Raw genomic sequence first — 6,236 nt, 5'->3', positions numbered from 1 at the left:
CATAAAATGGATTCAAAGGATGAACAAATATTAACGAAATGATTTCAGAAACTGATTTCTCTTCTGGCCTTAAGACAATTCTTCTTTAGTCTCCTCCTCCGCAGATTGCTTGCCCTGTAAAGAATCTAGTTTGATTAAAATCAGAGCAAGAATTAAGGCTGACTGATACAGGACAAATTTATGTTACAATATTCCATCAAGCATGACATGCCAGACAAACAAAAAAATAACTAAGGTGACTAAACATAGACTTATGGACACTCGTGTTTCCACAAGAAAGAGCAAAGCAGAAAGCTACTAACTTACCAGTGTTGATTGAGGAATATTACAGAATCAGCAGGAACCTTTTGCCCATCATCATTTCGATGCCAGTGCAAGAATGCATTGGTTCGGTTCTTTATCTCCAATGAAAAATGACCATAACTTGCTTCACAGAATGCAGAATATTCTGGTTGTGGGTCCCAAAACCTAATGGTAAAATTCAAATACCAGGAATCACATAAGCCCTTCAGCAAGCAGTTAGAACTTGAGACTTGCTAATGATATTCCATTTCAGCATAAAACAAAACTATTCAAAGATTGATGTTTGTTTACCTTCCAGCAAGACCACCTTGATTTCCTCCATCTCCAACTGTTACATACACTGGAGCTGATTTGTCAGGCACAGGATAGTGGTCACCACTTGATACATTATAGCGGATACTTGAGATGCGATACTACAAATCAATAACGTCAGTTTTTACAGATAATCTATATTTGCACCCAAAAATTGATTTATGCAAATGCACAATTGACAAGACACAATCCAAAACAGCATTAACCACTGCCAAGACCTTAGCAGAACAACATGTTCACATATTGTCTCATGGGAACCCATTTTCTAAAGCTTTTAAGGAATCCAGTTCTGTCTTTTATTTTGTTCCAACCATGGAACATACAGCAGTGTCTTGGGAATGTCAAATTAGATAATTAGGAAGAGAAATGAGGTAATTGCCACCATTTCTAGTGTCAAGAAAAAAATTTTGAGTATGGCTGATTGGATGTTGAAGCTTTTAGGAGGACATAGTTGAGTCAAGAAACAGGAGAAACATTATATAGGGTCAGAGGAAAATTGATTCTTCAATGATTGTAGACCATGGCGTGCGTTAATTTTTCAAACAACTCATTGTTGGGTTGGCTAATTGTCAATATTCTGACTGTCTTATCTTTTTCTAGATTTCAGTTTTCCTTGTTTAACCAAGAATATATGATCAGATGAAGATGTAGAAATCCCAGAGGGACTGTGGTTACCCCTGTTTATGATCTGAATAGCCTACACTGCAAGAGGAGGCTACTTTGATGTTCAATCCATGATAGCAATGACCAATGCAAAGTTAGGAAAATAGCTATGGAATTTGAACAACAATGATGCAGTGTATGCAGAGAGTGCATAATGATTGATTAGTAAGCCAATTTGACTCATGAGATTTTTATTCTAAAGTACAACACTTCAACAAAATTTTGGATAATGGTGGTGTCAGGAGCAAATATTCTTTTCTTATGGATACATCACCTGTATTAGTCACTTCTAAGTTACTCACCCTAATCGATGTCACGGTCTAATCCTTACCCCAGTGGGATAAAGCAACATGAAAAAGGAAGAATTGCATACTGATCTTTCATAGGCATGGATGTGGCCAGCAAAGATGAAATCAACCCCGTATCGAACAAACCAGCGCTCAAAGACAGGTCACATACTTTCACCCACCATAAAGTCAGCTTGGTTACTACTGTACATGGGGATATGCATGAGAATAATGAGCCAGGGTGTCTTCTTTCTGTCCACTCTTTTTAGCTCATCTCGTAGCCACTGCCATTGAAGTGTGTATTTCACTGGTCAAAGAAGAACGATGAAAATTTCATACAACTTTGAGATGCTTTAACATTGTAGTAAACATCAACAGAACAAGGAATAAACAACATCAAGGTTGGTGTTCATGTCTATTTTGTTAAAAAATCTGTAAATCATTTAACACCAATCTTTTGGAAGATTAGGACTATACAAGACAAACATAGAATGATAAAATTATCGGTAATTTAAATCATTAATTGGAATATCTCCTGCAAAACCAGGTAAAACAGATGTATTACCATGTGGGGAAAAGGTAGGTAGGACAATTATATGAGCTGATGCCCATCGGATAGCATACCAGAGAGGATTACTGCTTTTGGATGCCAAATAGGGTGTACTGAATCTATGTAGGTATGATTTAAATGGAAGAACTTCTCCCTGGAAAAAAATGAACAGGTGTGATAAGAAAAAAAGATGAAGATAAGCTATGATCTGGATATTTTCAATTTATGTAGCTAACTTACCCAAAAGGAAAAAGAAATACTTCCATTATCTAACTTAATCTATGAGATATTATTAAGAAAAAAAGAAATGACTTCCATTCTTCAAAAGGGTGTCTTTTATCTTTATTTCTCAAGTAAGTGCATAAAATGCTTTAATTGTGATGGATACATATATAAGATTATGAAGTCAGAAAAGAAAACAGTTATTATGACTCAAATATCAGGAAGGACTGAGGATGGAATACCTGAATTCTTAATACCTGAAAAGTATTGATGCAAAAAATAATAACATATACATTAAGGTAAAATAAGAGTTCGAATAAAAGGAAAGAGACGTATATAGATAAGAAATTCAAGATGCAGAACTGAAGCATCACCGCATCTGGCATGTATTCTATCTCATGATTCCCAGCTGACCAAATCCATGGTTGATAAGCAGCACTTCTCTCAATGAAACGACCTCATGAATCCCACCGGATACCAACATCATTATATTGACATCTATCAGCGTAAGAGAGATCACCAACGAATAAGACAGTCTGTCCTCCACTCTGCATGTAATGCTCCAGAGTGGAAAGAGAATTATATGTTTGACCCAAATCACCTCTAATATAAAAAAGACCAGTTTAGGATTAGAAAAAATGTTTTTGTAGTTCAGTGAGTCATTTTTACAACTAGTCTATTTTGTTTTGGGAGTCTTAAAACAATCCATTTTGAGAAATACACATGAAAAATCATACATTTCTATTTGAACTAAAAAGAATAACATTATTCATTGAATAATATAGATAAATATTCTAGTAACCTCTTGCCAATAATTCCAACTGTAAAAGGCAAATCTGCATCAATCTTTGGAGGTGTTTGAAACCAAAAATTTCGAGAAGAATCACCTACTCCAATCTTGTAATAGTAATTGGTCTCATACTAAAAGAAGAGAAACTTAGTGGTCTTAGCATAAGTTGTAACATCAATTGAATACACATAAAGATCAATAGAACTATCAGAAACAACTGCAGAACACAAAATATGCTACTCATCATCTAGATGTTAGATTAATTTCATTACTGTACTGCAGCAGACCAGTTCGAGGTAGAAATGTTAGATGACTATTTGATTATTCATGCTTTAGGCTAGAGTCATCTAGTTTGGCATTCATGTTATAGATAACATTATGTTGTTCGATATTTACCCTTAGTTCCCAAGCTTGCTTGGATAAATAAAATCTGCAATTTATCCAAAAAAGAAAAGATATTTACCTCTAGACCATCAACAAGACAGTGATGAATGTAGCCAGATTTAAAGTTGTAAAAGGTGTAATTTATCACTGTGCCATCTGCACTAAAGTCATATTTCTTCTCTGATGTGCCATATTGTACTTTGGAAGGGCCTGGTTCATCAGCTGTAACCCACGAGATTATTACAGCCTTTCCATCATGGTAACCTTGAGTAATATGCACCTACACTAATATATCTAATGAAGTTAAAATACCTGCTTAACATATCCAATTGCTGCAACTGTTGTTCTGAAGATGTAAAATATATACTAAAAGTATTATAGGTGGCCTAAACTTTGCAGATCCAGCTTTCACTGATACAGATGTTCTTAAAAAGTAACGTCTAAAATGCAAATCAAGGAAACTGTACTCTTTAAGACTGCCTTTTCCATAGAATTTAAAACGAAGTCGTTGTGTTTTTCATACTGATAAAATCTCATTAATCATCATAACCATCCTTTTCACCCTCATTCATACAACCAATAAGTGTGAAAAACCAGCATCTTCATTGGCTCAGCATGAAGCTGACTTTGATGAAGATTGGCCATCAGTGGTTTGCGTCATTATTTAACCGAGACTGTGAAAAGAAAATGTTTATTGGATAATATCAAGAAGAAATTGGTTTTAGCATATATCACTTACCCTAGTCTCTTAAAGTAACTAAAATATTTCTTTGCTTGAATCACAGTTAAGTTTTCCCTTTGCTGTAACTGTTGAAGGAGAGTGGATGGAGAATTTGCAGTTTCGTAATTTGAAGTAAATCACTACAATAATGGGATTAGTGATGGTGTAGACTTACTTGCTGTGGAGCATTGTCACCATTAGGAATTGCAAATACTTTGTGATAAAGAGCGATATCAAAAGATTGCCATTGCGTACGAGTAAAAGTACTAGTAATTCCCGCACTCCCCTTTTTTAGCAGGGCTAGGAAAAGAAACAATTTGAGCAAAAGTTCATTCAATGTGAACTGCACTCTAGGAGCCATCAGCACCACCGTTCTGTGTACATGAATAAAGTTCTGAAACACTCCAATTTGGTCAATCTGAGAAGAAAGGAGAATCAATCAAGCACAGGGAAAAGTTTATAATTCAAAAATATAATTTTATTTTTTGGGAATATCTAAAAGTTTTATTTTTTATATTTTAATTTTGTTATAATTTTATTATTTTTTGACCTTAAAAATTATGACTTTAATTTTATAAAAAAATTTTAATTTTAATATTAAATATATTAAAATCTAAACTTTTTTCTTAAACTTTATAAAAATCAAAAACATCTAAATAATTTAAAACAAGAAAAATATTTAAAAATAAACATAATAAAATCAAAATAAATTCGTTTTAAATTCAAGATATATCAAATTAAATACATTAATTAGCAGATATATCGTTCCAATTTAGAAAATCTGCAAGTAAAAAATTAAATTATCCACGTCAAATCATTTTATTTTTTTAAAGATTTTAATTTTTTTTATATTTATGGTAGATTTGCTTTTTAAAATAAAAAATGAGTTATTTATATTAAAATACTCAGACACAATCATTACAATAGTGTACTGAGCAGTTGCATGCTTAAAATGCGTTTGTAGGATAGGTGCTGATGGGTCAAACTGTTGGAGCTTTAATGTCAATGTCATCTTGTTGTTCAATTCGAGTTCTTTCTTTGCTAATCAAGTACATTAGAATTCCGATCCCTTGATCGACGAATTAGAAGGATACAAAGAAATCCCAAGAACTATAAGCCCTTTAAGCTCAGAAAATGTGTCAATTCAAGGTTGCATGGTTGGAATCGCATATTATGGGAGAAAAGAAAGAATTGGAGCAATGCTTGAAGCAGGGTTGGTCGAGAAGCTTGTGGAGTTGCAGAGATCAGAAAATCAATGCAGTGGGAATGAAGTGGAACAACTAAAGAAAAAGGTTCAAAATCGGACCCAAAAATGGAAAGTGATAAGGAGGGTTACGTGGAGAAATCTCCATTTGATAGTCGTGTTGCAAGGTTTGCACTGCAATTACAAGTAGGAGAAATGTTAAGCAAAAAAAAAAAGGATAAAAAGGAATTTAAGCTGGAAATTTTGAGGAGAGTCAGAGAAGCCTCTGTTTCTGAGGCAGAGTCACACTGAAATTACATACGAGCTCCGTGGTCAGGAAAAACAAGATAAATGTTTTAGTAGCATGAATTACTCTTACTTGTAAATATGTCTTCCAGCATTGGCAGGATGAAAGGAACTTACATTCTGTTTTCTTGTGAAATGGGATTTATTAGAGTAATTTTAGACCCTTTTCTTTAGGGTTCACGTGGTTTCCTTGGATTTGTATTTTTTACAAAAGAGATAATAATTAGAATAAAAAAATGTTAAAATATTAAATTTTAAAATTTTAAAAATTTTAAATTTATTTAATATTATTTTTTTAAATAATTGTATGAACAATTAAACTAAATCCTTAATTCGATTTCCTAAATCTTCACTGTCCTAAAATTAATTTCTTTCGTTGCAAATTATTCATGACCTAATTATACAGTAAGGTTCAACCGACATCTTGAAAACCAGATGACTGACTTCCGCCATTGGCAGGCAAACTCTTCTTAATAACCGTAATTTTTGTTGCTTTGATATGCATTTGAGTCGGT

The 6,236-nt window shown here is 33.4% G+C and overlaps 2 pseudogenes across 1 annotated transcript; one reads left to right on the top strand and one right to left on the bottom strand.

The window, feature by feature from the left end:
- Window positions 1-302: 302 nt before the first annotated feature.
- Window positions 303-4,640, bottom strand: LOC111304070 (bifunctional purple acid phosphatase 26-like; annotated as a pseudogene). Its single transcript, XR_016326512.1, has 8 exons — window positions 4,408-4,640; window positions 3,591-3,791; window positions 3,147-3,258; window positions 2,712-2,938; window positions 2,131-2,269; window positions 1,652-1,872; window positions 595-716; window positions 303-468 (listed from the first exon to the last, which is right to left on the bottom strand). The product of XR_016326512.1 is annotated as a bifunctional purple acid phosphatase 26-like (transcript).
- A 567-nt stretch (window positions 4,641-5,207) lies between these two features.
- Window positions 5,208-5,753, top strand: LOC149515372 (uncharacterized; annotated as a pseudogene).
- Window positions 5,754-6,236: the final 483 nt, after the last annotated feature.

The sequence above is a fragment of the Durio zibethinus genome, chromosome 13, assembly GCF_047325235.1.
Source record: "Durio zibethinus cultivar Kanyao isolate XHJ-2024 chromosome 13, ASM4732523v1, whole genome shotgun sequence".
NCBI classification, from domain to species: domain Eukaryota; kingdom Viridiplantae; phylum Streptophyta; class Magnoliopsida; order Malvales; family Malvaceae; genus Durio; species Durio zibethinus.
This window is presented reverse-complemented; position numbering and strand designations above follow the sequence as displayed.